Here is a 23,859-nt window from a genome sequence, read left to right as displayed (position 1 = left end):
TATAATGAGAAAAATGGAAGTTATTTTACTGTATTACTCTGACTACAAAGAAAGGTCTGGTGAGGAGGAGTTAATTGTTGTTGTTTATTTATTTATCTATTTATTTTAACGACGAGGAAAGTTTGAGTTAAGAATAGTTCGTCAATTTGTTTTTCTTCACCGATACATTTTCGTTGATAAAATTTGCTTAGTCATGATTGCGTTAAAGTGCATCGGTTTCTTATTGGTGTTCTACATTTTATTTATTTTTTTCTTTTAATGTTATCTCTCTCTCTCTCTCTCTCTCTCTCTCTCTCTCTCTCTCTCTCTCTCTCTCTCTCTCTCTCTCTCTCTCTCTCTCTCTCTCTCTCTCTCTCTCTCCTTTTATATAATAATTTTATGTTTTCCCCTTGACCTTCATCTGTTGCTATTTGCATCTCTTGTGATTCCCCTAGGTGGGCGCCTTCTCTCCCTCCTGCAACCGGCGGCGGGGCTTCGGGGAGAGTTTAGGCAACAGGTACACGAGCAGGCTGGTGGGAAGGGCGTGGCTTGCCAGGGAGATGAGTGGGTAGGGGCAGGTTGATGAGGGGTCCGGTACAGGCCAGCCTCTGTCCATACTCGCTTCCTTTCCTACCGATTCACTCTTGTCAGACATCGCCTGCTACTCCTATTTCATCCTGACAGTCCCCATTTCTTCTTCTCCTACTCCCCTAGCCTCCCTGTCTTTCTGTCTCTTGTCCTACCATCTGCCCAGCCTTACCCAAGTTGTTTATTCTTAGTTTATTATTCATATGTGTATTTCTTTCCTTGTTCTTTGGTTGTAATATAATCTTCCTTTGTTTATTCAGTTTTCTAGCTTGTTCCTCGTCTTCACATCCACCTTCCTCTTCATGATCGTTACTATTTTTCTTTTTCTTTTTGCTGTTTTTTGCTTCCCTGTTCGTCTGTAGCGTTATCATCTGTTTCTACTTTTTTTCCTTGTTTTTGCTTCTTTATCTTTGACCTTTCCTCTCATACCAGGCCACCCACGTGCTTCCTTTTCCTCCTCCTCCTTCTCCTTTTCTTTTCTCCTCCTCCTCCTCCTCCTCCCTACTGTATTTAGTCTCGTCTTTCGTTGTTTTTATATCTCAAGTTTTCAGCCAGATTCCCAGATCAGCCTTACCCTCCTTCATTTTTGTCCATAACTGAGAGTGTTTTATATCGCTACCTGCATATATCTGCTGGCCGATCGACACATACACACACACACACACACACACACACACACACACACACACACACACACACACACACACACACACACACACACACACACACACACAGAGAGAGAGAGAGAGAGAGAGAGAGAGAGAGAGAGAGAGAGAGAGAGAGAGAGAGAGAGAGAGAGAGAGAGAGAGAGAGAGAGAGAGAGAGAGAGAGAGAGAGAGAAAGCAAAAAAGACACTATGACAGACAAAGAGACAGACAAACACTTCAAAATTTCCCATTATTGTTCTTTCTGCTTCACATTTTCATATATAATTGGGAGAAGAAAAATAATGCATAAGAAAATATAAAATTGTGTGAAATTGCATCCTCACGAGAAAGAAAAAAGAACATACCAATTTTACTCCTATTAAAGCGAGTGTATAGGTGTGTCGCGATAGTAATGGGAGGAACAGACAACAGAGGATACGGGGACACACACTAAAGGGAAGAAGTGAAGGGCGAGGGAGAGACATAAAGAAAAGGAGAGGAGGCTGTGAGGGAAATTGGTCGGGCCACTCATCATATCAAATTATCCCCATTAGATTTCTATTCTTGTGAAACCGGACTCAAGGCTAGACTGTCTACACCTTCCTCCTTCATCCCTCCTCACGCTATGCCGCCTTGCCACGCTAATCTCTCCCTTTTCCCTCTCTTCCTCCCTCCACCAGCACATGTCGCTACGCTGCCACACCATCCTACACACGCGCACACACACACACACACCATCTCATCTTTCTCTTTCATCCTACACATTCCATCCGAATTTGTAAGCTACTGTTTGTTCCTCTACTGTGTTCCTTTGTGTCTCATTCCTTTTATAGTATTTCAATAAAGGACAACAATATCTCAACGAGGCAGTTTACAAATTTCCTTTTGTGCTCTTTTAGACAACGAGTGGGGAGAGAAAACATCGCTATCCAATCAAGAGCCTAAAAGGGGAAGTAGGAACACGCCCCAGCTTTCACTCCATAGTATTAGGTGATAATTTGTATATTCCTGAGGCGCACAATTTGTCTACACAGAAAGACTGGGTGTGTGTGCCTCGCATCATGATGTACACTCGTCATTCGTGTTCCAGCACTGATCTATCGTGCGAGCCTGCCTTAGCCTGCCCATACAGCTACCCACTAAGCGCCATTATCAATAGGCAGGTAGTAATAGCCACTTGTAAGACTTAAAGGTGATTTATGGAGACGCTCGCCAAGTGGGAGGAGTCGGTGGATTAAGCCGGGCAGCCGCTAGCCATCAACTCCTCGCCGGGTTTTTAAGGTTCATTACTAGCTGGTTTTACAACATCCGCGGAAAGTTCTGTAAGACACGTGTATATATATTTCCAGCCTGACTTACTGCCTCGGTGGAGTGCCGGCAGTTAATTAGCAGCGTTTTGCACTGTGGAGGCGGGCGGGGCTGAGAGTGGCGTACGGCGGGCGAGCGGGCAGGACGGTGGGTTATCCTTAATGTGTAGACAGCACGGGCACTCCTTTTACAGATCACTAGGGAGTGAATGAGTGGGACCGAATTAATTAACAGGAACGACTGATGACTGGCCTCACCGCCGCCACAATGGATGTGCAGGGCGCTACTCAGTATTCCACGACGGTGGCAGAGGCGGCTGGCCATCGCGCCGTCTAGACACCCGCCAGCCTCTCCGCCGCCGAAAGCCGCTGGAAAACGCCGCGATGACTTACAGGATGATGCGATTCATAAGTCTTAACTGACGAACACCTTCAGTGAGGAAATCTTTCACATCATAGGCAATGATGAAGTTTTATTCAGAAGCCTGGTGGTGCAATGGGTGTTCTTGCGAATACACGCGTGCCCACGAGCAAACACACACACACACACACACACACACACACACACACACACACACACACACACACACACCCGAGAGAGAGAGAGAGAGAGAGAGAGAGAGAGAGAGAGAGAGAGAGAGAGAGAGAGAGAGAGAGAGAGAGAGAGAGAGAGAGAGAGAGAGAGAGAGAGAGAGAGAGAGAGAGAGAGAGAGAGAGAGAGAGAGAGAGAGAGAGAGAGAGAGAGATACGACGAAACACATTTACCGGAAGACCTGTTGTTGCATAACGAGACGGCGATGTGCTGATGTACGCAACACTAACTGAACCGCACGTGGAAAACCTGGACACCATAAAACAAGGCTTCTCCCCACCTAACCCTCCCTCTGACAACGTGCCGGCAGGAAACAGAAGGAAATACCACATTATTAAAGAAAAAAATAAAGAAAAAAAGAAACGAAAGTGGTTATTTCATCGTAATGAACTAGAATAGTCAACCACTAGTCTGGGAGGGTCTTGGGGTGGAATACCTGTTGAAAATTAATAACCAGGTGTCGTTCCTATACTTCTCATCAGAAACACGGGGTAAACGAAAGATAATCGTATACAATTAAACAAAAACTGAATACAAAGAGCCCATACTGATTTCGGGGCCCAAAGGTAAAAGAGGAAGGTAGGCGTAATTAAATAAAAAAAAAAAAAAAAAGATAAACACGGATGCAATATGTGAAGGCAGGAATGGTGTGGGTCGCTCCGGCGTCGTCATTAACGTGAAACTGATGAATAAATAAAAATGAAAAAAAAAAAAAATGCAGTGGAACGCGAGAATGATTCAAGGTCACAGGAGGAAAGGAAAAATAATGTTCACCTGCTCTAATCAACAGTAACTGCCTCGCCGCCGATCACCACCAGCTCCTGCATGAAAATGAGGCGAAAAGTGACGGTTCGAAGTGGCCGGGACTCGCATATTCACCGCCAGCCCATGAAAAGGCAACATAACCCCGGTCCGTGATGCGGTGCAGGGAAGGCTAATGAGGGGAACACACAACACCCAACGTTTACGAAGGCCGCGTAATTGGATTCTTATCTTGTAATCTTAATTCAGGTGCAGTGCATGGCCGACTGAACATTCCTACATTGGAGTGTTATATGTATTCTAATTTCCCCGGCTCGTGGTCACTGCGCGGCGCTATAATTTTTTTTCTTTTCTGTTTGACGATTTTTTCTTCTATAATTACCTGCATTTATTTTTATTTCCTTCAATATTGCCTCATTATTTTTCCTATGTGTGATCACTGTGCTGTGCTATTAGCTTTTTCTCTCCTTGACATTTTTTCTATGATTATCTGCATTTTTTGACACTTCTTGCAAAAAACAGTCTTTCCAATAACTTTGCAACACGAAAGAATAGAAGTAACCTCTTCTCCTTGCTGTCTCCGTACATCTTCCATTCATAGTGCTTTGAATATTAACAAATGATGACGATAAAGGAAGAGGGATAAACTAATGGTAACAATGAGCACCCAGTGAGTTATAATAAAGCAAGAATGGTGAAGAGAAAAGAGAAAGTGAAGAATGCTAGGAACAGGACGGTATGCAGAGAGACGAAGAGGAGTGAAGGAATGAAAAACAAAGGGATACATGACAGCGATGTTTAAAATTATCTATTACTTACAGGTGTGTGTGTGTGTGTGTGTGTGTGTGTGTGTGTGTGTGTGTGTGTGTGTGTGTGTGTGTGTGTGTGTGTGTGTGTGTGTGTGTGTGTGTGTGTGTGTGTGTGTGTGTGTGTGTGTGTGACTGTCTTTTTCTCTCATTCATCTCTTTCCTTCATTCTCCTCTTTCTATCTCTTTCATCTATCTCTCCTTCCATTCCTTCACCTTTCTCTCGGTTTATTCCTAGTCAGTATTTTCCTTTTTTCCTCGGCGTAAACATATCACTTAACAGCCATTGTAATAGAGGTGCCTGATGAGACCAAGATATGCAGGAGTATTAATAACAGCTGGGAAAACGTGTGTGTGTGTGTGTGTGTGTGTGTGTGTGTGTGTGTGTGTGTGTGTGTGTGTGTGTGTGTGTGTGTGTGTGTGTGTGTGTGTGTGTGTGTGTGTGTGTGTGTGTGTGTGTGTGTGTGTGTGTGTGTGTGTGTGTGTGTGTGTGTGTGTGTGTGTGTGTGTGTGTGTGTGTGTGTGTGTGTGTGTGTGTGTGTGTGTGTGGAAACAATTTTATTTAACGCATTGAACAAAGCCACCCACTTCAGTCATCTATAATATATAACACCCTTACGCTCTCTACACACGCATACGTACGTACTTTCACTAAATTTTAAAAGAGTTTATATTTCTCAGCACTCTGAACATGTAGGGCCGCAAGCAAGCAGGCAAATGTGGCCCCTCACTCAAGCGCTTGCTTAAGGAACCTGCTTATCAAGTAAAAATTATGGAAGTTGAGAAGATAACTGTTTAATTGGTAACGAAAGTACAAGAAAAAAATAATGAAATTGAAACGAATGAACTTAATACATACTTCAAAAACAGGAATTTATTAATGTGCAGAGAGAGAGAGAGAGAGAGAGAGAGAGAGAGAGAGAGAGAGAGAGAGAGAGAGAGAGAGAGAGAGAGAGAGAGAGAGAGAGAGAGAGAGAGAGTATTGCCCCCTTGAAGGACACGCTGCAAAGGACAAGGTAAAGGCAGAGGTCCACGGAGGGTGGCGGCACCTGGCGGCAACACCACCACCACCACCACCACCACCACCACCACCACCACCACTACCCTCATTGTTTCGTGTTCCTGCTGGGCTATTTTCCTTTTCTTCCCTTCCCTCAAAAACTATCACATTATCTTTCGCTGCGGCCACTCCACCAATGGGTAATTGGCTGCAGAATTCCGGCAAGTCACTGGTTAAATTGATCCAGTTTCACCTCTTCTTTCTCTCTCCCTCACATCAGTAAATAAATCAGGGTTAACAAGTGCGTGACGTGAGGTTAGGCTCTTTGGTTGGTGGGATGTCCAGAACGCGCCACTGAACCATATTTTGAAATACTTCTGACCGCTCCTCGATTGCTTTCAAAAGGCTATAGTTGAAGTTACACATATTTTCAAGAATGTTCTTATGATTCTAGCGACAGATAAACAACTTATCTACATTATCAACAGGAGAAACACTCTTGAGAACCCGGCTAATCATCACTGTGGCCTTCGAAAATGGTCACGGTGAGAGAGCAGAGTGTTTCAGAATGCCAGCCACTGACTGACAACCCTGTGGTTAAGAGGTTAAGAGGTCAGAGCGTCGATGGGGAGGTAGTTGTGTTCAGCTTCTTGTTAGGTATCAAGAGGGAGCCACATTAGCGCGTCCCTCGATGTTACGGCTTATTTGTCTTCACTTGAACGAGTCTGAGGAGGAGGAGGAGGAGGAGGAAGAAGAAGAAGAAGAAGAAGAAGAAGAAGAAGAAGAAGAAGAAGAAGAAGAAGAAGAAGAAGAAGAAGAAGAAGAAGAAGAAGAAGAAGAAGAAGAAGAAGAAGAAGAAGAAGAAGAAGAAGAAGAAGAAGAAGAAGAAGAAGAAGAAGAAGAAGAAGAAGAAGAAGAAGAAGAAGAAGAAGAAGAAGAAGAAGAAGAAGAAGAAGAAGAAGAAGAAGAAGAAGAAGAAGAAGAAGAAGAAGAAGAAGAAGAAGAAGAAGAAGAAGAAGAAGAAGAAGAAGAAGAAGAAGAAGAAGAAGAAGAAGAAGAAGAAGAAGAAGAAGAAGAAGAAGAAGAAGAAGAAGAAGAAGAAGAAGAAGAAGAAGAAGAAGAAGAAGAAGAAGAAGAAGAAGAAGAAGAAGAAGAAGAAGAAGAAGAAGAAGAAGAAGAAGAAGAAGAAGAAGAAGAAGAAGAAGAAGAAGAAGAAGAAGAAGAAGAAGAAGAAGAAGAAGAAGAAGAAGAAGAAGAAGAAGAAGAAGAAGAAGAAGAAGAAGAAGAAGAAGAAGAAGAAGAAGAAGAAGAAGAAGAAGAAGAAGAAGAAGAAGAAGAAGAAGAAGAAGAAGAAGAAGAAGAAGAAGAAGAAGAAGAAGAAGAAGAAGAAGAAGAAGAAGAAGAAGAAGAAGAAGAAGAAGAAGAAGAAGAAGAAGAAGAAGAAGAAGAAGAAGAAGAAGAAGAAGAAGAAGAAGAAGAAGAAGAAGAAGAAGAAGAAGAAGAAGAAGAAGAAGAAGAAGAAGAAGAAGAAGAAGAAGAAGAAGAAGAAGAAGAAGAAGAAGAAGAAGAAGAAGAAGAAGAAGAAGAAGAAGAAGAAGAAGAAGAAGAAGAAGAAGAAGAAGAAGAAGAAGAAGAAGAAGAAGAAGAAGAAGAAGAAGAAGAAGAAGAAGAAGAAGAAGAAGAAGAAGAAGAAGAAGAAGAAGAAGAAGAAGAAGAAGAAGAAGAAGAAGAAGAAGAAGAAGAAGAAGAAGAAGAAGAAGAAGAAGAAGAAGAAATAAATAAAAGACGAAAAAAAAAAACAAGCAAAGAAAGGAAAGAAAAAGAATCCGTTACTGAAAACTATTACCATCACTTGTTAAACACATACGCGTTACAACATGAATACAAACCCGATCATCAACAAACTGTACATACTTGTTATCAGAAAAGCGGAAAATATCACAAAATCAGCTTATAACACGAACGACTCCTGAAATCATAAAGTTCCTTCCACAAAAAAAAAAAAACACAAACCCTCGAATTTCCTCAGCTATCCAAGGAAATACATGGGTACGAAAAATAGAGTATATTTATTTTAATCATATGAAGTGTTTCACCCCTAGGCAAGGACCAGTGCCCCCAAATACCACGCTTATAAGAGTAATATGCAGCTGAGTTCCGAGACCTGCACTTGGCCAATGGTGCTGGGCCGCGGGCATTACGGTACAAGCCCGACAGTACATCCACACTCCTGTGGCGCGCGCGCGCACACGCACACACACACACACACACACACACACACACACACACACACACACACACACACACACACACACACACACACACAATAAAGATTTATGCTTTTTTCCATTTTTGGTAGTGAAAATCAGAACACATCTGGATCTACTATGCCTCCTGAAGAATCCTTATCTTAATATAAAAAAACCGTAAGGCTTTACTGTCAACTCTAAGTTATTAAACTATTTACTTTAATTTAACTTTACTGTTTGACCTAAAACAGTTTTTTTTTCTATTAGAGTTTCCCTCAGTCTTCCTGCTTCTGACCACATTTAAAGGATCAGTAAAACCAGTTCCATTTTTTTTTTTAAGAAAATGCAAACACGATACTCTACTACAATGACCTTTATTTTTTTTTTTTAAGTATTCTAAAATTCATGAAGGGTGAGCCAACTAAAGCAATTAAGGTTTCTTTGATCTGCTGAGATATGACCACTCTCCACAGAAAAAAAAAAACTTACAAATGTGAATTAAGACAACCACCGAGATCGTCATATATAGAAATAATTGGATTGATTCCCAAGAAAGCCATGTCTTTATAGTGCATCCATAAGACCGTCAAAATACGAACTGGATCACCCACTCCTGAAGCAGGTGTTGTATAGACTTATTTGGTAGGGACAATAGTACCCAGTCTTGCTGAACCAGGCTGTCTTGTATTACCGCTTCTGTGTCTGGTATTCTCTCATACTCTCTCTCTCTCTCTCTCTCTCTCTCTCTCTCTCTCTCTCTCTCTCTCTCTCTCTCTCTCTCTCTCTCTCTCTCTCTCTCTCTCTCTCTCTCTCTCTCTCTCTCTCTCTCTCTCCCTGGCCTTGTACATACCAGGTACTATTGCAGTATTTCAAGAGCCTAGGCAGATATTGCAAACCTTTATGGAAGCAGACAGCAATCTTTCATGCCCGAGGCGTCTCCATACCCACCACGCTTTACTGATGCAAATGGACGCGCGTAAGAAGCACACAGCTGTCCTTATGTAAGAGAAATGGTAATCCCATGAGACTGAGACCCTGGATTTTCTGCAACAAGGAATGAGTAATGGTGGAGTACGAAATGATGGACCGTTTTCTTAAGCCACACCTTTCCAAGCTACTTAACCTTTCATTGCCGTGTTTTATAGTCTTTCAGCAGCTTGTATGGTCTCCAAACAGCAATTTAAGTTCTTTATTGCTGGTTAACATCAGTAAGTACTTCGTAAACCTAAGTCACTAAAGTCAAAGGGCTTAGCGAAAGAACGTAAGAATATAATGGAAGCTGTAAGAAACAATAAGGTCTACACGTGGCAGTTCCTTTATAAAAACTACTCACGCATGTCTCTGTATTCACTTATCATCTCTATTCACAAATTTACCTGATCACTTTTGAAAATCAGGAAATTAACCACTCTCGTAAACTAGAAAAAGCGAACACCACTTTGCAACAACTAAGCAGCTTTAAACCGTCCACTGCTGGATCCACAACACTCCCCACTCCCACACTCACACACGCGACCTTAACGTCATTATCAGATCAACAAGCGGAGTAAGATGCAAGCGTAGTTAGTATTATAGGCAAGAGCACAACCAATAAATATTTTCCCACGTACTTATAATATCAAGCAAACCAGAGGACTCGTGGAAATGTGTTATTACGATAAGGATGGGGGTGTGACTCGAGATTACACCTCACCCACTCATTTGTCTTGCGCAGGGAAGACGCGGTAATGCTAATGTTTATTGGGTCTGGCTGTTGTCTAGCCGTCTTTATCTCACATCTATCATAAGCAGAGCGATTTTTTTATTTTATTTATCTTATTTTACTCTATCTTGTATTTATCATAAGCAGATTGTCTTTTTTTTACATTTCTAGTCTTATTTTACTTATTTATGGAGAATTGACCGGTTTCCTCCTTCTCTCTCTCTCTCTCTCTCTCTCTCTCTCTCTCTCTCTCTCTCTCTCTCTCTCTCTCTCTCTCTCTCTCTCTCTCTCTCTCTTCCTCTATTTAAATTTCAGACAGCAGCACCCCCATCTCACTCTGCCCGTGTCTGTGTGGTCGGTAATTCCATGCCATTCTCTCTCTTTCTCTCTCTCTCCCTTGCCCGCGGACAATCCCTCGGGGTGGCAAGACTCAGGTGATGATCAGACCCTGCCCGACATCAGGTGAGTCAGTTGACCCGGCGCTCAGACTCCAACTCGAGGCGAAAGTGCAAATGCCAGATGTAATAAGGCGTAACGTAATGTGGGTTAAGTAATACCGACGCACACACGCACATTCATACGGGAGGTAATGGAGCTAAGTTAGTACATGGTCAGTCGCTCCCTTACTGCCCTGGCATGAAGATTCCAGGCTATCCAGAACCAGATCGTTTTTCAGTATCTCGCCTAGATCTCCGTGAAGAAGTTTATCTCAGTTCGCCGCCTAGTGTGCACGCTTGTTGGAGTCTTGTCTCTCCCTTTCCCTGCTCTTGTTAGCCTCTGAATCTAGCGACAGGCGCAAGGCAGACTCTTATTTACCGCCTGCTTAGGGTTGAAACCAAGGGTCGTCGTTCACAGGCTCCTAATCACCGTGACGAGAGCGGAGCGTTTAGTCAATTGTATTCCACGTAATAACCGTGTTAAATGTAAACTGCCTTCGATTTTTCACGACAAATTTATGGAAAAGTCGCATAATCAGAGGAGGATGTTGTTTTCTTCCCCTTGATATGTTCAGGGTCAGATGAATTATCCTAGATTTCAGATCCAATTCTTTCGCATCAAAGACACCGGTCTGCCACGCCGCTGGAGGGAGGCGCCTTGCTCACCCTTCTCCCTCCATCTCCCCTCTCTCTCTCTCTCTCTCTCTCTCTCTCTCTCTCTCTCTCTCTCTCTCTCTCTCTCTCTCTCTCTCTCTCTCTCTCTCTCTCTCTCTCTCTCTCTCACACACACTCACTCAAGCACTCGCTCCCTCTCTGCTTGAAAAGACTGACATTTTTCCATCATGTCTGCTTTTAATGTTCGAAATAGTTCCTTAATGTTTTCCTTTGGAGTTTCTTAATATTTTCTTTTATCGTGTTATCCACAACGAATTTTCTTTTCTTTCAGTGCAGCGGTTCTTTTCAACTTTCTCCTCGATTTTCCAGTCCGGCGCAGCTTCAAACGCATTCCTCAGCGGCTCGGTGCCCGCTCCACCTCCAACCACAGTACAGAGCTGTTAATCTGCCTCCTGGATCGCTAATCTCTCCCGGGAGCTTCTTTTCACCTCATTAATCCCTGCACTGCCACCGGCTACGCTTTTTTTCTTTCCACTCTTAATTACATCTTCCTCTCTTAACCCTTTCTCTCTTCCTTCTTTCCTTTTCCATTAACGAAAACAGGGACTAGCGGGCTGTAGCCGGTAGTACTTCTCGGTGCAGCGCGTGATATAGTGGGAGTAATAACACTTGGACCGGACGCGCCGTGGTGATGTACGAGTCTCCTCAGTACTATTAGTGGCCGGGCCGGGGCGAGGCGTCCATTCAGGAACAGTTTATCGGCTCAAGTCATCAGTATCTGGAGTAATAAACATTTCCAGATATGCATCGAGACGCATAATGGTGATTATGTTCTGTTTTTATCTTATACATACGTCGTTCCCAGACCTTGCTTGCCACTTCTCTTCGTTGTCTCTCAGGACGAAAGGGCAACGTGTTATTTCTGCACCCTTTATATTTCATGCATGTGGCCAGTACTACCAACATACTTTACCAATTTGCATGCTGATAAAATGTTTTGCTTACATAACATGTTACATAAGTTGCGATTTCGCGATAAATTCTCCCAGTGCTAATATTTCAATAACGCAAACTTATATTTTACAGTAAAGTTACAGTAAAATGAGTGTTTGTGTGCATGACTGTATCCAAAATCACTTGTGAAAACCGTGTAATAATTGAAACGCGCTTGCCCTCATTTTGAAAGGGAAGGAAAAGAGGAAAATTCTTGTGGAAACTTGTGTTCATCCAGCACGTGAGAGGACAGGAAGCACGAGGGCAGCCCACCCGTTTCCCTCGGCACTCTTGACGGCTCTTATCCAGCGCAGCGGCACACCAGCGGGTCTCCCTTTGATGCTATCACGCCAGATCGAAGGTTTTTGTGCATCTCTCTCTTAAACCCTCACGGCTGTCCTCGGATTCCTTTCCCTCACCCCCTTTCCCACTAGGCGCCTTATATCTTTCCTGCCTCTGTAATTGTCGACGGCTGGCGATCTTATCAGCGCGTCTATTTGCTTTTCAAGGCAGTCACATTTCGGCGGACTACTGCAGCCCGCGGAGGACTGACCAGCGCGAGGCGAGGCGAGGGGAAGTGTAGTACGCGCGGTGCCGCAGAACAAACGAGCTCAAGATGGATAGTAATTGTTAAATCCCTTCAGGGGCGGTTATTTACTTTCAAGGATTCGTTTATCATGCCAACCTCCCTTCCTTCCCTGTACCCTGTCTTCCTCCCGCAACCCTCCCATCGCTGTCTTGAAGTGACCACCTCCGCGCGGTCACCATACAAGGGACTGGAGAGGCATTCCACTCATTCCATCCCATGCCATCCCCTCAAAACAGTCTCAGTCTTGGTGTTGGTCTTGCCTTCTCCTTCCCGCCCCACGCGCCCAGTGCTCCCCTCACGACTAATCAGACGGCAATCAACTGGGTCGTGTACAAATTATCTGCTGCCGCATCATGACGGGCTGCTCCCCTCAACCCTTCCTCCCCTCCCTCTTCCTCCGCAGATGATGCCGTGAGAGGGGTAGCGAGGGACAAGGAGGGGGCGGGGAGGATTGGGTGGGGCTGGCTGGGCAGGGGACCTTGACGGATTAATGCCCAGTTCGTGCCTGACGGAGGACCAGAAAACGACGACCGAATGTACCGTGAAGAATCAATGGAAAATTTCGAGCACCGCCGTCCCTCCCGCCGCTCATGTGCAGGTTGTAACTCTGAACCGGCGTTGAAATACTGGCGTAACTTATTCCCCAAACGTGAGCAGAAAGAAAAGGACGTCTAAGTTATAGTCCTCAGCCTCTTCTTTTCAGTGTCACCCACCGGATCACATAAAGATAACCGTATCTAACCTAACCAAACCTAACTCTACCCAACTTCATCTTACATTACATAACATGCATAGCCTTACCTAGCCTGATGTTGATGTAACCTAACCTAACTTTATATAACTTCATCTTATATTCCTAACATAACCACCTTAATATAACAACACTTAACGTAATCTTAACATAGCATTACCTTACCTAACCTCACCTACCCTAACCTAAATCAACCTAACCTTATCTTACCTAACCTAACCTTACTTCACCTGAACTTAACCTTAAATCAACTTAACCTATCTAACCTTATTCAACCTAACTAAGCCAAACGCAAACCAAACCAGATGTAACTAAACCAAACCAGAAGCAACTAAACGTAACGTAACCAAACTAAACCCAACCTACTTAGAGAAATCCAATACACAAATGAAGGACACACAACACTTACATTCACAAGCAGGCGCCTCCCAAGGTCTCAAGTCGCGCATCTGAAACAATAGGAAATAAAATAAGATGAGCTAAATACACTTCACAATCTCAAGGACGTGAGTGAAAATAAGTGAAACGAAATGGGAATATGAGAAAATCCTCCAATAAAATGCACTTGTCGCCATAAACACTTCGTATTTATTGACTTTGTTAAACGGAGGGCACATTATGCATCAAGTTCTTCAAGGCTGTGTGAGTTTTGGATTACAGTGTGTGTGTGTGTGTGTGTGTGTGTGTGTGTGTGTGTGTGTGTGTGTGTGTGTGTGTGTGTGTGTGTGTGTGTGTGTGTGTGTGTGTGTGTGTGTGTGTGTGTGTGTGTGTGTGTGTGTGTGTGTGTGTGTGTGTGTGTGTGTGTGTTTTAAGAGGAAGATTGAGAGGCGTTGAGAGTATGAGGGAAATGGAGTCTAGAAGCGAGCGAGAGAGAGAGAGAGAGAGAGAGAGAGAGAGAGAGAGAGAGAGAGAGAGAGAGAGAGAGAGAGAGAGAGAGAGAGAGAGAGAGAGAGAGAGAGAGAGAGAGAGAGAGAGAGAGAGAGAGAGATTCAATAACCGAGAAAATAAATGAGAGACCCAAAGCAAGAACAAGAACGAAAGACCAAAATTCAACCAAGAAACAGAAAGAAAACAAGGTAAGACAACCACCACCACCACCATGACCACCACCACCACCACCATCAGTGAAGTTATACCCTCTCAGCTCCCTCGGGTGTCCTGCGCGGGTGAAAACTGCGTGATTTATGGTCCGGCTCGTGTCTGAGGGTCAAGTTCGCCTGGTCCCACACACGCCTGGAGGAACTTGGGAGCGTTTTAGGAGCGCGCGCCTTTGAAGGAAGAAGGGAGCGAGGGGGGAGGGAGAAGACCCATCACAGACAGACTCCTCACTTCAACTCTTCATCATCTTGCATCTTTATTATCTTTCCTTCCTTGCGTTTCTGGTGCCTCTTTTGACATTAACATAGAAGTGGGAAGGGGAAGGCAAGAGTGAGATGGAGGGACGATATTACGATAGAACTGCGAAAGAGTGAGATACAGGGATAGAAATTACGATACAAGTGCAAAAGTATGAGATGGAGGGATGAAATTATAGAAGTCAAAAAGTTACTCAAAGGTATTATTAGAAACTACACTCCATTGCAACTTATTCCCTGATCTGGTATCGTGATCCTTACCCTACCACAACACAAAGGAGGTGCATGGCCAAGGTAACCAAATCTACACATGATCATTTTATTGAGCAGAGTCACAAAGGACAAAAGGGACAAAAACAGCAGGAAGAGATTCATGGAGTACATGACATCAACACACCACTAAGGAAACGACGGAAGGCGAAGAAGAAAAAAATGCAGGTAATGTATAACAGACCTATATGAAGATGAGGACAAGGACGAGAGGGACGAAGAGGAGGGAGAGGAGGAGGAGGAGGATGATGATGATGAGGAGGAGGAAGAGGAAAGGGAAGGTGAAGGAGGACGACTGATGATGTTTCTTTATGACGTGTTTTGTAACTAGGGCTGGGCAGAGGAGCGATAATACTGGGAAAGCGATAAGAGGAGGAGGAGGAGGAGGAGAGAACAGGGGAGAGGAAAAGAAAGGAGAACAGGGGAGAGAGAGAGAGAGAGAGAGAGAGAGAGAGAGAGAGAGAGAGAGAGAGAGAGAGAGAGAGAGAGAGAGAGAGAGAGAGAGAGAGAGAGAGAGAGAGAGAGAGAGAGACGGCCGATAAGGAAGGTCCGGACTGGGGAGACACAATGACTGTAACTACGTTCAATGACAAAGCGGGTTCACTTTTATTCTACGCTGGTGTCGCCGCGATGGGCAGGTGGAGAAGGTGTGGGAGTGGACACAGGAGGAGGAGGAGAGAATGAATATGTAAACAGGAGCAGAGAAAACAAAACAGGAGGAAGGGAAAGAGGAGGAGGTGCTAGAGTAAACACGGGAAGAGGAGGAAGAAAGAATAGGTGTAAATAGGAGAAGACAAGATAGAAGGAAGGAAAAGAGAAGCAGTGAAAACAGCAGTAGAGAAGGTAACAGAGGAGGATAGAAAAAGGGAGGAGGAGGAGGAGGAGGAGGAGGAGGAGGAGGAGGAGGAGGAGGAGGAGGAGGAGGAGGAGGAGGAGGAGGAGGAGGAATACAAAGAAGACAAATAACAACAGACCTCGAGGTTCTACTAAGCTGTTTATATAACTATTCTACAGCAAATATTAATGAAAAATGCAGGATAGGTAAGTAGAAGAGGAGGAGAAGGAAGAGGAGGAAGAGGAGAAAAGGAGATAAAAAAATGAGGAAAAAAAAGGAAAAGGAAGAGAAAAAAAGTACGAACAATAGAATTAAGAATAAGAAAATAACATGTAGAAAATGAAGAGAAAAGAGAAGGATAAAATAAAGTAAAAAGCAAAAAAAAAAAAAAGGGGGAGGGGGGAGGAAATCAGAATAGATAATTTCGGGGACTGAAAGATGGGGGAGCAGAGGGGGAGGAGCTGAAGGATACAGAGAAGGGAGGAAAAGGGAGAGACAGGGGGGTAACTGGGGGATAGCAGGTGGAAGGAAGGACAAGGAGGGACGGCTGGAAGGAGGGAGGAGCCAGAGCAGGTGGAGAGACAGAGGCAAGGAAGGAGGGGGAGGGGGCGAAGCAGGTGGAGGGGGAAGGAAAGAAAGGCAAGGGGGGAGAGAGAGAGAGAGAGAGAGAGAGAGAGAGAGAGAGAGAGAGAGAGAGAGAGAGAGAGAGAGAGAGAGAGAGAGAGAGAGAGAGAGAGAGAGAGAGAGAGAGAGAGAGAGAGAGAGAGAGTGGGGACAGAGGACGAAGCTGTGGGAGAGAGGGAGAGAAGAAAGAGGAGAGGGAATGGGGGGGGGATGAAGCAGGTGGAGGTGAGAGAGAAAAAGAATCAAGGTAATGAAGGAAAGGAGACGGAGCAAGCACGTGGATAGAGAGAGAGAGAGAGAGAGGGGGAGGGAAAAAGTGAAAAAATAACAACAAACAGTAAAGAGATCAACATTAGCGGAGAAATGGATACAAAAACAGAAAGAGAGGGAGAAAAAAAAGTAGAAATAAGGAAGAAGCAGAATACAGAGCGAGCAGGTGGGAGCAGTTGCTGTCAGGATATGAAGGATATGAAGGATATGGAGGATATAATCTCGCTGACCAGTGGTGTGGCGAGGGTGTCTGTGAAGGGGAGAGGAGGGATGGGTGAAGGAAGGAGGGGAGAGAACGGAGGGAGACAAGGATGAAGGGATGATATTGGATTTAGAAGAGGAAGAGGAAAAGTGGAAAAAAAAACGAGGATGCGGAGGAGGAAAAGAAGAAGGAAGACATCAAGGAATAAGAAGAGCATGAAAGGAAGATGGAACCGCGAAGAGGAAAGGATAGGAGAGGAGAAAAGAAAAACACGAACAAGAACAAAAAGAAGAACATGATGACGGACAGAAGAAAAAGAAATCAAATCGAGGAAGAGGACGACGAGAAGAACAAGACAGAAACAAAAAAGGAATAGGAAGACTAACATTAAGGAGACGGAAGGGGGGCGAAAGAACGAGGAAGTAAAAGAGGAGAGACCCCAGAAGAAAACGGAGACAGCGCGGAACATATGAGAGTGGGGACAGAGGACGAAGCTGTGTGTATCGCGTTTCCCCTTCAATCAAAACCCTCTGGTCAGGCGTAGCACAGAGCTAGAGGCGCGCCACTGGGAAAGCCTTATCCTGCGTCACCCGAGAAGAGAGAGTGGCGCAGATCACTCAGCTGAATAATGAAGACAAATCACCACTTTTTTTTCTCTACATATTCTCTCACGTAACAAAAGAATGTATTGTTGAGAATTGTGTGTATTTGTTGAAATGAAGGAATGTAATGTAAAAAATGGAAACAGATCACCACTTTTTTTCACATTTTTTATTCTTTTATGTAACAAAGGATTGTATTGCTGTGGACTGGGAGTGCACATGTTCAAGAAAGTTATGTAATGAAAGAAAGTAATGTGATGTTAAGAATGGAGACAGATCATTACCCTTTTTTTCTGAGAAGATGAATATGGAGAATATTTTGTGCATTATCCTGAAGAAGGTGGAGTGAAATATGTAAATAATAGGTTAAAGCACTTATTTTGTACTGCTTTTTGCCACTCTCCCATCTGATAAAAAGGGTACACTGCTGCAGCTTTTAAAAGAATTAAAAGCACAGTACATCGTCTTGGGGCAAGTGATGTAATAAAGTACTGCAAAAAAATTAGAGACAAATTATGTTTTTATGCATCATTTTCCAATGTAACAACAGAGTACAGTCATCTAAGAGGCAAGTGTACACCACATCGATAGAAACAATGCAACTTACGTACTTTAGTGAAGTTTTGTTATGAATCATAAAACTGACTTAATACAAATAACTTTTTTTCCATGCACTACATTCCCACGTAACAATGAGGTCTCACAGGAATCAAGCGTCCACCATATGGAGGGAAGTAATATACAATGAACAAGAGTAATAAAGTATTGTAATGAACTATCAAACAAGGAATGAATACAAATCACAACTTTTTACGTACTATTTCCCAACGTAACAAAAAAAGTACAATCCCTGACGAGGCCAGTGTACATTTCAAATCGCTTTTGGGCGCACAATGCGTCGCAAGAAGATGCTGACACATGTTCTAAATAGCATGAGGTGAAGGAAAGAAAGTTTACATTGTGTTCATCACCGTTAGAGGCGGTTAACGGAGATACAGTGCTTGAATGGAGTCAACAATGATGAAGCAGGTTTAAAGAGTAATAAAAAGTTGTCTTGTTTACAAATAAGGAAAAAAAAACGTAATTTATGAAATACTGATGTCTATATTATACTATGATGTCGAAACTATTATAGCTACTACCATCATTGCTATTACTATTGCTATCATTACCATCATTACTACCTCTGATGATAGCAGCAGCAGCAGTAGTAGTAGTAGTAGTAATACGACGACGACAACAACAACAACAACAACAACAACAACAACACTAAAAATAAAAACGCACGAACAACTACACAAGAAAATAAAACAATTACTTAAACTAAGAAAAAAAAACACCCAATCAAGCAAACAAAAGTACGACGATAATATCCCACAGCTGTGCGAGGTCCGTGTGTGTGTGTGTGTGTGTGTGTGTGTGTGTGTGTGTGTGTGTGTGTGTCAGACAAAGCATCCCTAACACCTGCCTTCGTCCCCAGCAGGAGGAGGAGCCAGGTGAAGGGTCCTCCATGCAGCTGTCCTTTGGTTCACACTAGCGAGGCCTCGGGAACCCGCCCCCCTCTCTACACACCTGCCCCGTGTCCTCCATTTTACCTTTTCAATCTCCTCCTCATCTCAAGATTTGCCGGCAGAATACGAAGATGATGGAGAAAGAAGGATGGATGGAAGGAGGAAGAGAAGGATGTGTACGGGAGAGAGAGAGAGAGAGAGAGAGAGAGAGAGAGAGAGAGAGAGAGAGAGAGAGAGAGAGAGAGAGAGAGAGAGAGAGAGAGAGAGAGAGAGAGAGAGAGAGAGAGAGAGAGAGAGAGAGAGAGATATCAGCATTTCCCATTATTGTTCTCTTTGGTTCACATTTTCATTCAGCACTTTTTTTTACAAGATGACCTTCCCCCAAGGACTTCTTCAACCAGCCTCTTCCATCTTTTATCCTCACATTTCTTCACTATCCTTCTCGTCTTTCACTCTAATATTTCAAGCCAGTTTTCTTCCTGTCTCTCCCCTTTATCAATAATTTACTTCCACGTGCATCTTTCTCCTTGCCTCACGCATCCTATTTATTTTTTCCTATTTCTTTGTCCATTATTTCCCTCCTTTGCTATGTACGTCACTTTTCTCATTCAAACTGCCATAGCAGAACATCATCACCATCACCATTTTCATCAACGCCAACATCACCTTCACTTTCAGTGTTTGTTAAACGATTTCTCACTCCAACGTTAAAACTTAAGACATATTCCCCTTATTTACATAATTCATTATAGAAATTACGCAACATCTGTCTTCTTGACTTACCACCTGATAAAGTAAGATTTTCAGCTCACAACACCTACTTTCCTTTACATTTTCTTTCGTTTTTCGTCTGAGTAATCGCCAGTTAGACAAAGGCAACGAGCACTTTTCAGTGTTCTAAGCGGCCAGACACCACACTGCGGGGACCGTCTGCGTTATAACAAACCCCGTGATTACAATGCTTAACTGCAGTGCACGGAGGCTGCCCGGGAGGTTACAGACAGGTTTCAACTCGAAAACGGTAGGTGGCACCCTGGAGGGCTCGAGGGATATGTCCCTTCGTGGCTCATTGACTCGGATGCCTAGGAATCTGCGGCATAATAGTACGTCTGTGGGACTTTACAATACTTTACTATGGGAGACTGGCATGCGGTGAGAATTTAAGACTTGAGTATGCAAGCCGTAAGTATAAAATTCCTTTGTTCTATGCATGTAACTTAACAAGTCATTCAAATCATACAGTATAACGCGTGTTTTCTTTAATGATCTTTGCATGTGTTTCACTGAAGAGTTAAGGAGTCACTTAACATTCTGGCACTTAGAAACACGCACACTCACATACCTACACACACACACACACACACACACACACACACACACACACACACACACACCGCTTGACGGCCGGCTAATAAGAGCATCCTATCACCTGTCTCATCCCAGCCACCGGTCCCCACACCTGCCACCACAGAGGAGCATATAACTCATCCACTCTCAGCCTCTTGTTCTCCTCCTCCTCCTCCTCCTCCTCCTCCTCCTCCTCCTCCTCCTCATTTCCCCTGGGTGACGTTTACTGTATTCTATCCCACACTCATGGCGGCTCAGTGTGTACTTACTGTCAGAGGGCGGTTTTCTATCTTTAATTTGAATATCAATAGGAAGTGATAATATACTGCACCAGCTACTAACACTACCACTGCCACCTGTAGTAATAGTAGGGGTGGTGGTAGTAGTAGTAGTAATGATAACATTGATAACATTGATAATAATAATAATAATAATAATAATAATAATAATAATAATAATAATAATAATAATAATAATAATTTCAGATCAATTTCAAATACGAAACAAGAAAATACAATGCAAGTAGCCACAAGGAACAGTCTACGGGTGAACACGAGAGAGAGAGAGAGAGAGAGAGAGAGAGAGAGAGAGAGAGAGAGAGAGAGAGAGAGAGAGAGAGAGAGAGAGAGAGAGAGAGAAACGAACGTAGAAAAGAGTAGGTGAGGGAGACCAAACAAGCGAGAGAGAAGAAAAATAACACTCTTGATTAAGGGAAGCTAGTTTCCAGGAAGGGTGTGTGCCAGGCTTCATCAGCACCACTCTTTGGGATCAAGTTGTACGTCAGGACTCATCACCAACACCTGGACACTAACAATTAAAATCAATCAGTCAAGCGCTATGAGGTAATTACGTCCACTTGCCTTCATCTCAGCAATTCAGAGCCACGATGGTCATTAATAAGTTGAAGAATGAGATCGAAAGCACATGGAGAAAGGAGAAAACTGCAACTGCCTTGTTTGTGATAGTAGAAAGTGTGATATGTCGGATAGAAAAGGCAAAGGACTCTCCCCCTCCACCGTTTACAGGACAGATCAAGGAGTAAAGAAAATACATATAGACAAGATGTAACAAACACAAAACAAAACAAAAGGAAGAACAAACTGCAGCTGTTTTATTTGTGTAGCAACCTGCAATATATAACCCAATATAATGCAACACGCTAAAGACGAAGGCATCTCCCCACCCTCCCTCCTCTAAGAAAATAGATCAAAGGTTAAAGAGAATACGTAGAGGAAAAACAGAGAGAGAGAAAAAAATAAATAAACGAGACTCACACACAATAAAAGCCGCAATTGTTAAACTGCGCTAAATAACTTAATGTAATGCAGTATGGTGCAGGCAAAGGCTCCCTGTTCACCGCTCCGAAAATAGATCAAGGCGTAAAGAAAACATCCCCAAAAAATAGAGAGTAAAACTAGAACTCTGCTTACAAATACTGAAAGAAGAGAGACACAACTGAAGACAAATAGAGTCAGAATAAGCACGTGACCAAATAGAGGCAAAGGAAAATGAGAGAGAGAGAGAGAGAGAGAGAGAGAGAGAGAGAGAGAGAGAGAGAGAGAGAGAGAGAGAGAGAGAGAGAGAGAGAGAGAGAGAGAGAGAGAGAGAGAGAGAGAGAGAGAGAGAGAGAGAATTGGGTAATGTAGGAGCGACGGAGAACCAGAGCAGCACGATGGAACAAGATCGTCTGCACCTCAGTCACACATTGGCAGCCATAATGACCTGACTAGCTAGCCTCCTTATAGGGTGTGTGTGTGTGTGTGTGTGTGTGTAGACTACATTGGTATACTCACTGAACTCCATCGCATCTCTTCCCCCCCCACTCTCTCTCTCTCTCTCTCTCTCTCTCTCTCTCTCTCTCTCTCTCTCTCTCTCTCTCTCTCTCTCTCTCTCTCTCTCTCTCTCTCTCTCTCACGCTGTGCCTCGTTGACAGTGATGCAGTTATCGTCCCCACTAAGGCGAGTACACCCATTCAGCTCCTCAGAGTACATCATTTGATTAACATACTGATGCCCCGCAATGATCCCAATGTTGGTAAGGAACACAAAGAAACAAAGGAAGAACAATCAGCTGCAGACCTGTCGATTCTTAGGAAGTTGTTTGTGAGATAAGGATAAGTGCTACACACACACACACACACACACACACACACACACACACACACACACACACACGAAAATACTGAACTTGCATAAGTTTTTTAATATCGGAAACTGTGATGCCTTCATGATGCTGAGAGAGAGAGAGAGAGAGAGAGAGAGAGAGAGAGAGAGAGAGAGAGAGAGAGAGAGAGAGAGAGAGAGAGAGAGAGAGAGAGAGAGAGAGAGAGGGGGGGAGCGTGGGGCAGGGCAAATTAACTAAACATGCTTCCCATAAAAGCAGACTTAAACACACCCTCCGTCTATTAAACTCGTTCACACTGTCAGTGGACATGACTTACTGACCGACTAACTAACTTAAAGGCAGCGAGGGGAAAAAAATACTACAAGGGAACTCTTCAAGCTAATGGCTACCTTTTTTTTCCCACCTTTTAGTTCCGAATACTATTGCTGAGAGTTTAGACTACTATTATTGTACTCTCCTCCTCTTCCTCCTCCTCCTGCTCCTCCTTCCCCTCTCTACATCTCTCCTCCTCCTCCTCCTCTCTACATCTCTCCTTCCCATTCGTCTTATCTCCTCCACATCTACTGCTGCTGCTCTTGTTGCTAATGGTTTTGCTGCGACTACAGTACTTCTATTTCTAATCCACACACTCATCCTCCTCGTCCTTCTTTTCTTTCTTCCTCTTTCTTTTTTGGAGTTGTGTTCTCCTCTGCTATTGCTACTACTACATCGGTTTCTCCTCTACCTCCTCTTTCTCCTACTCTTCCCTTTTTTTCCTTCCTCGTCCTGTTCTCCTCCTCCTCCTCCTCCATCTCACTCAGCAGAATCGCCAGCAAGCAGGAGCAGAGGAGGCCCTGGAGTGCATAATAGTATCCGTAAGTTACCTCACTGAATGTCGACACTGGCAGGGATATGCCAGTGCCGCTTGAGGGACGAGTGAAGGCCTCGAGAGGAGAGTTTTTGCATCCGAGGGTCGATGTGGGGGATACTGTCCAGCACCGCGCGGCGAAAGGTCCTTGGAGGCGGCGATCGTGATGTTAACTGTCCACTCCGCATCGATTAGACGTGAGAAATGAAGCGATGAGTGTTCGAAACCTTGAGTGGGTACCGAAGCTTTGTGTGGGTGTTCGAAGCTGGGCGTCCGGTGCGTTTGGGGAGGTTGGTGAGCGCCGCCTCCTTGCAGTCAGATAAAACACAGGCGGCGTGAACACCAGCAAGGTGACGCATGGGTGCGATAAAGCATGATTTAAGCATCTATTGTGACAGGGGGTTCTCTCTCGCCACGCTGGAGGGAGCAATCGCCGCGCGGCCGCAGATTTCCCGTCAGATCAGTTTCGCAATACAATATCCTCCGTGACCTGTGTAGTACATGATCCTCTTAGCCAGCGACCTTTACCTGTCCGTCTGTCGCCTTTATCTGTCCGTCTTTCCGTGTGTCCGCCTTGTCTTATCTCGGCGTACTCCTGTCTGGCCGGGGCATCTTAGCTAAGTGGAGCGTGTGTACTTAAGGGACGTTGCATTTATGGCCTCTGCCACGACGCTCAGTTTTCCAGTCAGCACACACGCTCGGGTCTCCCTCGAGATGGCTTGGGGGGATGGGGGCTTCCACAGGGTGACCTTCGCGCAGCCTTAGGAGCCGAGAGAGGCCAGACGGGAGTGGATTACCTTGGCCACAACGAACAACTCAAACGTTCGATAACAACACCTGAAAGCGACGAAAAAC

General features: G+C 44.1%; 1 long non-coding RNA gene across 4 annotated transcripts in view; it reads right to left on the bottom strand.

Moving 5' to 3' along the window:
- LOC135114197 (uncharacterized) overlaps nucleotides 1-23,859 on the bottom strand; it is a 226,004-nt gene that overhangs the window by 78,555 nt on the left and 123,590 nt on the right. For all 4 annotated transcript variants that reach the window (XR_010275434.1, XR_010275432.1, XR_010275433.1 and 1 more), the window contains exon 4: nucleotides 13,427-13,466. This is a non-coding gene — a long non-coding RNA (uncharacterized LOC135114197). The remainder of the gene's footprint in view (nucleotides 1-13,426; nucleotides 13,467-23,859) is intronic.

Source organism: Scylla paramamosain, chromosome 27, assembly GCF_035594125.1.
Source record: "Scylla paramamosain isolate STU-SP2022 chromosome 27, ASM3559412v1, whole genome shotgun sequence".
NCBI classification, from domain to species: domain Eukaryota; kingdom Metazoa; phylum Arthropoda; class Malacostraca; order Decapoda; family Portunidae; genus Scylla; species Scylla paramamosain.
The sequence above is the reverse complement of the archived record's forward strand: the minus strand, read 5'-3'. Positions and strand labels throughout refer to the sequence as shown.